Here is a 10,691-nt window from a genome sequence, read left to right as displayed (position 1 = left end):
GCAAGTAACATGATCAATGACCACAAGTTTGGATCCAAAAGAAATTACACTCAAGTAACGATCCAATATATTTTATGATATTACAACTAAGAGCGGGTTTGTGTTGATAGATAATGATATCTAAAATCTCATTGAAAGTCTTCCAACCAAATCAATGAATTTCACTCTAAGCTTTTCCAAGCCTTAGAGTGTGATATTAAACACAACCAATTTAACCTCAAGTAACTATCCTCTTCCGGAGCTCAAGTTATTAGATGAGTTTAATGACCCAAATTCTTGTTAAATAATCTTTCCCAACCTAGATTTCCTCTTCCGAGCTCAATCTAAGTAAATGGGTGAGTCCTAGGGTTAGCTAATCCCTTTGGAAACATTCAAGAACGAGATTAATTAAATCAACAAAGACCCACTTCAATAGCAATAAGAATCATTCAATACATAAGCACAACAAGAGTTTCAAACCAAACTTTAATCAAGAATACTTTCATAAACGAGATTCAAGTTATGGAATAGAAAGCTACACACTTAGATATACAATACAAAGCAAGGAATTGAAGAAATGAATTAAAGGTTTAAGAAATACTCAACCAAATCTTCAAATCTTCAACCCCAAAGTGTGGTGTAAAAACTAGTCTCCAAACTTGATGAAAAAGCTGCCAAAGATAATCTATTACAAACCCTAAAAGAGTATTTATATCATCCAAAAAACGGGAACAAAATGCGGACCAAAATACCCTCTTGCACAACATCTTTTCACATGCTATTCGCATGTTCAACATGCTAATCGCATGTGGTGCCAAAACCGTAGCATGTGGTAACAATTTTCTCTGTCACCACATGCTTTGCGGCACATGCTTTACTCGCATTTGCACATCTTTTCACCATATGCTACTCGCATATGGTGCCATTTTCAACGACAGCGAATCTTTTCACCATCTTTGCTCGCATATTGCACATCTTTGCACCATGTGCTATACTCTGCGTGTAGCATATGGTGCCAGAAAGTATGAATTTGTTCTATTTTTGCTCTATTTTGGTCCGTTTTGGTCCGTTTTGCTCCATTATGCTCTCCGGGCATCTTTTCCTACAAAACAACATAAAAACACAAAAAGTAACAACAAAAGTGCTTAAGGAGTCACAAAAGCTTAAGGAATTAGCGTCGAATATCGCGTAATTTCACGACTCATCAATAGCTAGGGTTATGAATGATGGATAGGGAATGTTGAGGATTTAATAATGTCTAGCTTGATAAAGTTGACGATTAAGATATTGCGGGCGTTGTTATTGATGTTGGGAATTGTTTATTATGTGGAGGAAGTCATTCAAATAAAGGAGATGTTATCCAATTTTCGTTAGCTTTAGCCTAAGCTTAAGCATGTTTTCAATTATCTAATTTTAGTACGAACTTCCTTGAAGGTAGAAACGTGAGTATTGGAGAGAAGCATTCAAGTGATAAAGTTAGTGAATCACAAAGGTATGTAAGGCTAGTCCCTTCTCTTCCAAGGCATGATTCCTATGGCCTGACTCCCTTTAGCTCTCCATGACTTTCTTACATTCCGGAAAATATGAGTCAACGTTATGTAGAGCTTCTTATGAGATAAAAGAATAAGAGAGATGTTATGAAATCGATAATGGTAATGATGAGCCTAAGTCTAAGGATTCTAAATCCTATGATACGATATTCTCAGATGTTCATGCCATGAATATGATATGACATTTTACGAGACTAATGATCATTATACGATTCTTTGATGTATTCATTGTTGCTAAACCCACCTTATAATGTTAGTTCTTTCAAGTTGAGGTGTGATGATTATGATTACTCCATAATAGAATCGGGGGTTCTCGACCTTACGTCACCCCGACATAGTTATAGATTATCTTTAAGTTCTAATGCATGTTTTATGATGAATGTATGACGATGATAAGTATACGATGATGAGGTTCCAGCGTGCCTAGATGGCCGGACATGTCACCACGAAGGCGGGCTGCATACGATTCCACCGTGCCTAAAGGGCTGGACATGTTACCGCAAAAAGCGGGCTGCATATGATTACACCGTGCCTAGAGGGCCGGACATGACACCACTAGTGGGCGGCGTATGATGGTTACCCCGACGCCGGCTAACGACGATGGTACATGTGATATGTTTATATATGTGAGATGTATAACATGTGTTTACTTTTAAAAGGTTAATCAGGTTATATCCTCATCTCATGTTTCATGATTTCTTTATTATGTCAGTATCATTCATGTCTTACATACTTAGTACAATATTTGTACTGACGTCCTTTCTTTTTGGACGTTGTGTTCATGCCCACAGGTAGACAGGGAGGTGACCCAGATTCATAGTAGCCGATCAGCGGACTTACAGGAGCACTCCATTATTCCGGAGGTGCTATTTTGTTATATTATTTTGTGTACATATGTTTTGGGCATGATGGGGTCGTGTCCCGTCCTCATGTATAGTACTCTAGTAGAGGCTCGTAGATACGTACGTGTGGGTAGTAGGTGTTCTATGATGACTACGTTGTATATTTGCATATTATTTTGATAGCCTCATATATATGAAAGTAGATATGTTTGTGGAAGTAATAATGAGTTTTACCACGATTAGAGGTATGAGAATGATAAACGAATGTAGGATAAGTATGATGAGTAATAGAATGAGTGGTGCTCGGTAGGAAGCTCCAAGTACCCGTCATGGCCCCTATTCGGGTCGTGATAGCTAGTTTGGGCCATCACTTGGTGTTGTTCTTAAACAGACTTGGGCTGCGTTTTGAGTGATTAAAAAGGGAAAATGGGCTAATAATTAAGATGGACATGATTTTGGCCACTACATCAACTTTGCCAAAATTGTCAATAAAATGTCTAACTTTGTTTGGAAAATCCATTCTTCTCATATTTCTCTTGGCTTCTAAATTAGATCAATTATATTATATAATAAAACTAAATAACAATAATTATTATAATTATAATAGTAGTAGTAGTAATAGTAGTAGTAAATAATAACAATAGTAGTAGTAGTAGTAGTAATAATAATAATAATAATAATAATAATAATAATAATAATAATAATAATAATAATAATAATAATAATAATAATGATAATAATAATAATAATAATAATAATAATAATAATAATAATAATAATAATAATAATAGGAAAATATAAGGTACTTGATCTATTATTAATTCAGAAATTCAAGAGAGTGAATTGGAAGAAAGGAGGGTCAAAATTGGGTGTCAACAACTTGCCCCTCTTCGACCGGAGTCGATGTGAGAGTTTTCGGGCGAAGAAGTTGACGTAATAGCCAATTTTGTCCAGACTAACAGATATGAACTTGGAAGAACTTTAGAAAATATGGGTTAGAAGAAATGGTGAAAAAGATTATGGGGGTAGAAAGGATATTTGGAAAAGATTATGGGATGGAGGGAATGTTGGAAAATTATGGGATAGAAGGAATGTTGGAAAATTATGTGATAGAAGGAATGTTGGAAATTATGGCCGAACTCCGGTTCCGAGTTGCCTACATATCTCGGGTTCCATGAGAATCAGGCCATATGTAGTTCAAGAGAAGCGGTCGGTGTCGACACTGCTTTTTGCCCTAGTGTCGAATTATGGTGAGACTGAAGCGTTGTGAAGTGAAGATTGAGAGAGTTAACAATTTTTGAAAGATGTTGGATGAGTTGTGATTGGTATACTCGAGGAGTAAAGATAGATGACAATAATGTTTGAGAATGGTACATATGTTTGTAGCCTCCTAATTATAAATGTGGTGTACAACACATCCATAAGTAGGACTCTACTAGACACGATACGAATTCTCAAAAATTGCCCCAGTGTCGAGTTATGGGGATGCTGGGATATAGAAAGGGATACAAGATTGTGAGAAGGGTTGATTGAGTAGAGTTTTAGTGGTAGATATGAAAGAAAAATTTGGATAACCTACGTATCACATGTTTGTGGACGTAGGCGGAGTTGAGTTCGAGAGCAGATCCATGACCTTTGTTGGTGAGTTTGATATTCCTCTTCAGCATATTTTCCCCAGTTCACTGCATAAGATAAAGTTCCACGTTGTGCTACATTTCTTGCAATTGGTGTATGTGGATTGTATTTTTTGCCAAAACTTAAGGTAAAGTAGTTAGCAAATGAAGTAAGATAAAGTAGAATGTAAAATGAAATATAAATTGAGATAAGTATAGACCTGTATGGCTAGGAAAATGAAAATTTGATGAGTCTAAGTGATGTCTCTATTTCAAACTGGAATCTTGACGTGGTTTGCTCAACGAACGATGTGTTATAATGTCACTAGCAGAGTTATCAAAAATTCATATTAAAGTCATTGGTAAAGTTTGGAGTAAAGTCAAAAGCATAAAATAGAATAAAATGATAATAATATGTATACAAAGATGAGGATGAAGCCGTGTGGCTTATGAAATGACGAGGTTGTGTGGCCAAATATTGTCTCTGGTTGTCTTCAGAATGATGAGTGATGTTTATGCAGAGGATGTAATAATATCTCCGGTTGTCTTTGGAGACTTTAATGATAAAAGAGGCCTCCGGCTGTCTTACGGGACTCGATGATAAATAATGTCTGTAAAATTTGAGGTAAAGTCGTTAAAGTGGGTAAAGTCAATGATAAAGTAATTGATAAAGTATAGAGTAAAGTAAGAGTGTAGCCGTCTAGCTTATGCAGATGAGGCTGTATATCCAAATAATGTCTTCGATCTTTGACATGTGGTCTTGATGTCGATTCGCATTCTATCTTAACAACCTGCAAAAATAGGTGTATTTGTTAATAAAGTCATAAAATTGTTGTGATAAAAAAAAATTAAAGATAAAGTTAGAAATAAAGCCGTTTGGCTTTTAAGGCGAGGCCACGGCGAGCCAAACGACGCTTTTCGGCAATGATTGATAGACTTGACTGTTGATCTCGCGGTCTTTTTATTCCTGCACTCAAAGAAAAATTCTTAGTTTGGGAGGGGGAATTGATTCGTGTTGACTCGAAGCTTGACGTTATTGGCGTTCCGTTCGTCTTGTTTGTTTGGATCTTATGATCTCCATTCAAGCTTCGGTAGATGAATCGTAGTGAAAACAATTGAAAGAAAATGTATCTTTTGAAAGATATATATGTAAGGAAAGATATATATATATATATATATATATATATGTATATAAGTTGTAAAAATTTCTGCCAACTTTTAGATTGTGACACTTCCGAAACAATTGAAACGTCATTTGTCTATAATACTTCCTATTTGGTAGCCTTAATCTTGTCGATGTCAAACCATTCTCTTGTCTATATCTTTCCAAAATCTGCCCCAGTTTTGACTTCGGGAAGGTACACTAAACTTATGTTGTGGGTGACCGAACCTTATATAGGTTGCCTACATATCCCGCCAAGGGAATCAGGTCAGAACGTAGTTCGTAAGGTACATAAATATGGTTTGAAAATTTTCTAATAAAGGGACCGAACCCGACATGGATTGCCTACGTATCCCACCAAGGGAATCAGGTCAGTGTAGTTCCGTTACATAAATAGTAATAGGTTTGTTGGACTTCTATCTAAATATGATCTAACCGTATGTCGATAGCCTACGTATCCCACCGAGGGAATTAGGTCAGGCATAGTTCTCCTTACATAGAAATAATAAGGATTTTTTTGGATTTTTTGCTATAATGCAACCGAACCCTATGTGGGCTGCCTACGTATCCTGCCGAGGGAATCAGGTCAGCGTATTTAGTAATTACATTAAAGGAAAGGTTGCAAACTAGGCAATCTAATCTAATGTCGTCCTTTGATTTCTTCTTGAATTGATAGCCTTCATGCTTATGTCATTATCTATCGGCTATTTCAATTTCTTCCAAGTGGAATCTTGTCTTGTCCTCGAATTTGTCTGTTATTTTCTCGAGATGTATGTTCTCTTTCTGTTCTTCATAATCGTGTTCGGCACATAAAAATTTATTCGTTCGTTTCATTATATGTCACAACCATAAAATTGGCAGATTTGATAATTTATATACTAAATAAAATAGAAAATAACAAATAATAGACAGTCAAGGAAAATAAGAAATGCATTCATAGATTTTCAATTAAGCTTCCAAAAGATGAGGCAAAGCAACAAAAGTTTGGGGCACGATTCAGGCCTCAATTTTTAAAATTGTGCTATTTCAAAAGTTCACTACATGTTCAATCTACTAAGACTCCCGGCAAACCAGGGACGGAGTACAAGTCCAATTCTTCAATGTCTCTCCTGGTTCGGCACCCTAGATGGTCGGTGTCTCGATGTTGTGAGTAGTTGAAGAAGTAACCTTCATTGGTGCTTGTCTTTGGACTGTTTCCGCGGGAGCGACAAAGGTTGATAGCATGCTCTTTTCCATATTTCCAATTGGCATGATGGTTCTTTTCAAATCCCAATCTTCCTCAACAGTTATCATGTTCACATTAGCATTTTCGTGAGTAGGCAGTGGGTTGTTGTCCACATTGGGTTGAACCCTAATAAGTTGAATCGCTTCTTCCTTGATTAAGGCTTCAATCTTATTTTTGAGACCATAGCAATCATCGGTATCATGCCCAGCAACTCCAGAATGATATGCACAATGCTTAGAACCATCAAACCATCTTGGAATATGATCGGGGATTTTTTTTTCAATTGGTTGTATTATGCTTGCTACTTTCAGTCTTTCAAATAATTGAGCCAAGGGTTCAGCGAATCGGGTGTAGTTGCAGGTATTTCTGATTTCAGGGTTTGGACGGGCTTTAGGTGTAGAATGTGGTCGATTTTGGTAAGTTGGAACTTGAACGAATTTGTAGGTGCTCGGGGTTAGTAATGGTTTGCTTGGGTGTTGTAGATAGGGTAAGGAGTTGGTGGAGCTTGGTAAGGTTCAACATATTGGTAAGGGCAGAAAGGTTGATGTGGACGATTAAGGTATGAAAGAGCATGGCTTGGCTTACGTCCTTGGATATTCATGACAGCAGCTACATCTTCTTTCTTCTTTTTTGTCCCACTGATAGAACCAAATTGAATAGCTTTGCTTGCAGCTTGCAAGGCAGTGAGATCCTGAATTTTTCCCGATTTGATTCATTCTTCTAAGGCTTCTCCTATTCTGACAACTTCTGTGAACTTTTGTCCCATCATGCCTATCAATTTCTCATAGTATATGCAAGCTTGGCATTCAATGAAGGTAGCAGTCATTTCTCTATCACTCATCGGGGGTTGAACCCTGGCTGCTTCTGACCTCCAACATAGTGCATACTCACGGAATGACTCAGTTGACTTCTTGGTTACCTTAGGCATGTAGACTCTATCTGGTGTGATATCGGTATTGAAACTGAATTGGTCCATGAAGTCTTGTGCCATATCACTCCAACCACGCCATTTATGGACATCTTGTTGTGTATACCAAGTAAGAGCCTCACCAGATAAGCTTCTTATGAATAGCTTCATCCTTATATTTTGATCTCTACCTACTCTAACTAGTTTGTCACAATAAGCCCTTAAATGCGTATGAGGGTCGCCTGTTCCATTAAATGTATCAAATTTTGGCGGCTTGTAGCCTACAGGCAAATCAACGTCAGGCTGAACACACAGATCTTCATATTCCACACTCTTGCTTCCCCTAGCAACTTGAAGGTCTCTCATTGCTTCTTTGAGATTGTGGATCTCCTTAACAATATATCATCTGCCCTTGCTTTTGCATCCTTTTCCATTTTCTCATACTAAACCACCTCGGGTTGGAACCTGACCGTCATTGGGTTGGTAAAGGCTTGTGTTTCCGATGTATATACCGGAGGAACATATTGCGCATTAGGAGTGACAAAATGTGCCCCTTGTATATACTGGGTTGGATAAGTTTGGACGGTGGGAGTGTTTTGGATTAGGGGTGGTGTGTTATAAGTGGTATTGATAGGCGGTTGGTTTGGTGCGTTTAGTGGAGCAGTTATAGGTGGTGGGTTAGTGTTAGCGGATAAAGGAACGTAAGAGTGTGAACTAGCGATTGACTTGGTGGGTTGACGAGTGGCGGATTAGGAGTAGCATAGGTAGTGTAGGTGGGTGGTTGACTTTATGGAAGAGTATAGACGGATGATGGATTTGGTGGATTTGCGGGGGTGATTGGAGGTAAGTTGTTAGTAGGTGCATTATTTTGTGGAGAGAAATATTTAGGAACTGGAGATTCAAGTGATGGAAAATGAGGTGGGTTTGGTGCGACATTTCTAGGTTCAGGAGGTGGACTTTGGAGTGTGATGGACAAATTGGTCAAGTCCCTAATCCGATTTAGTTCTCCACGTAGATCTTCAATCTCTTGAGTCAAGCGGGCGATGTGTTCATCATGTTGAATAGTAGGTCTATGTTCGGAAGTCTCGGAAGGATCACTAGGGATCACGATGTTTTCCAAACCAGTTGAAGTAGGTGCGGCTGGATCAGACATAGTAGTTTTCCTTCCTTGAACAACCCAACTACGTTGAGGTAATGCTGACGTCTTTGACCTTGTGAAGTAATGATGGTCGGCCAGTTCGAATGTCAACACGAATCAACTCTTTTGGAAGTAATAAAAAGTAAAAGAAAGAAACATAAAATGCAAATACTGTAAGTCTCATATTAAAATATCTAAGTAAAGTCATAATCACATAGAGTCAAATAAGTCATGTATCAAATAAAGGGAGATAATAGTCAAAATACCCCCCAACGTTTGACCAAAATGCCAACTACACACCTAACCTTTGCGTTGGTCCTATTACCCCCCTGGACAAATTTTTTCAGTATTAAAATGCCCCTTTTTTGCTGATGTGGACAAGAGCGTGAATACACCGCTCAGTGGCGCGTTATAGCCTTTAAAAAACAGCATCTGACGTGTTTTGAAGCGCCAAATGGACTGCCACATAGATGCCACATAGATAAATTTAAATTCCCTCCATTTTTAGGCTACTTCATCTTCTTCTTCACCCTATTTAACACCCATCTCCATTTTTTTTGTCAAAATAATACCCATTATAAATTTAGAGCTAGGATAGTGATTATTCTTATAATCACTGTTTACCCAAATCAAATTCAAAAAAAAAAAAAAAAAAAAATGAAGGAAAAAAAAACGAAAATCTGGAAAAAAAAAAAGGTTGAAAATCTACTCTTGTTAAAGAAAATCTGATTGAAAGTTGCTTGTTTGGAGTTTCTACTTGTTGCTTGGTTGGAGTTGTTTAAGCACTAATTCTTTGAGTTGATTTGGGAAGAAAATTAAACTCCATTGCTAGGAATTTGGAGAAAGCTATGAAGAACACCAAGTGGGTTTCTTTAAATTCTTGATTGTTTGATCAAATTAATGGATGAACTTTGTTCTACTTGGTTTGAGGAAGCTTCCTTTCACATTTGGGTTTTTTTGGATAAAATTTAGGAAGTTGGTGTGATTTTTTTTTTTCAACTCCTAATGAAGATGATGATGATGATGATGATGATGTTGATGAAGATGAAGGAGAATTGGGTATGGGTTTTTGGATCCTCATACTGAAAATGGAGCATGGAAAATTGAGAGATTTTTTTTTTTTTTGAAGAAGATTAGATGGATGGAGGAAGGGGGGAAATTAAAAAAAAATGGGGGGGAAATTAAAGATGTGGCACGTGGGCCAGGCGCGTGTGGACAAGCACCTGTTAATAATTGGGAGTTGTCATATTGACCTTTGCTACATCGCAAAAAAGGGCATTTTGATATTGAAAAAAATTGTCCGGGGGGGGGGGGGGGGGATAATAGGACCAACGCAAAGGTTAGGTGTGTAGTTGAGATTTTGGTCAAACGTTGAGGGATATTTTGAGTATTAGCCCCAAATAAAGGCAAGTAAGTTGTAAGGCAACATGTAAATAAGTATATCAAACAACAATGACGCGTCCTAATATGCATGTGACCTCTTTGTGCCAGAGGTAGGCCTAACATTTGTTTGAAGGGTAAAATGTGTCATAATACGTCATCCCATTGCTCTTGGCTAATAAAACAAATTCTATTTTCCAAAAAATAAAGTACAAATGTGGTGTAATATTTATTACATGCCAAATGAGTATAACATAAAGCACTACCTAATCTAAGTAAAGTAAATACAATTTTGTCATGTCTAAACTTCTTAGGTCTATTTTGAGATGACCTCGGCTCTCGTTCATTGTTGATTCAAGCGTATTCCAATGTACAGTCTTCATACCTATCATAGAAAGGTTAGTCATTCCTTCCCCCCCTAAAGTTAAATTAGTTAGAGCAAATAGTCAATATTTAAGCACAATTATCCTTCAAACATGCACATAAAGTATGATTAGTGTCACTTGGGGTCGTGGACCCACTTGGATGTTTGGGTAAAGTCATCTAATGGGCTTAATACACCAAGGGTATTAAACCTCCTAGGTCATGAAATGTATGCTCCTAATAAAGGGTGTTGGTTTAGCTCTACTCTAGGTTGACTAAGAGTGGGTTCACTAGACGGAAGGTTCCCGAGGGGAAAACTCGAGTGAGAAGGCTACGCGGTCACACGAAAAATCGGGACACCCCGCGCATATGCCAACTCTCCTAAAATTTGGGATTTGAAAGAAATTTGTGGGTGCGCAAAACACACCTCGCGTGTACGTGTGATAGTGTGAATTTCCGGATGTGGAGAAAAGTGATACGGGATGACATGATTTATATCAAAACAAAAACACGTAAATAATTTATATCAAAC

At 37.6% G+C, this 10,691-nt stretch overlaps 1 long non-coding RNA gene across 1 annotated transcript; it reads right to left on the bottom strand.

The window, feature by feature from the left end:
• Window positions 1-387: 387 nt before the first annotated feature.
• On the bottom strand, window positions 388-1,187 carry LOC132069339 (uncharacterized). The gene is made up of 2 exons (XR_009417752.1): window positions 963-1,187; window positions 388-824 (listed from the first exon to the last, which is right to left on the bottom strand). It is a non-coding gene; the product is annotated as an uncharacterized LOC132069339 (long non-coding RNA).
• Window positions 1,188-10,691: the final 9,504 nt, after the last annotated feature.

Source organism: Lycium ferocissimum, chromosome 9, assembly GCF_029784015.1.
Source record: "Lycium ferocissimum isolate CSIRO_LF1 chromosome 9, AGI_CSIRO_Lferr_CH_V1, whole genome shotgun sequence".
NCBI lineage: Eukaryota > Viridiplantae > Streptophyta > Magnoliopsida > Solanales > Solanaceae > Lycium > Lycium ferocissimum.
This window is presented reverse-complemented; position numbering and strand designations above follow the sequence as displayed.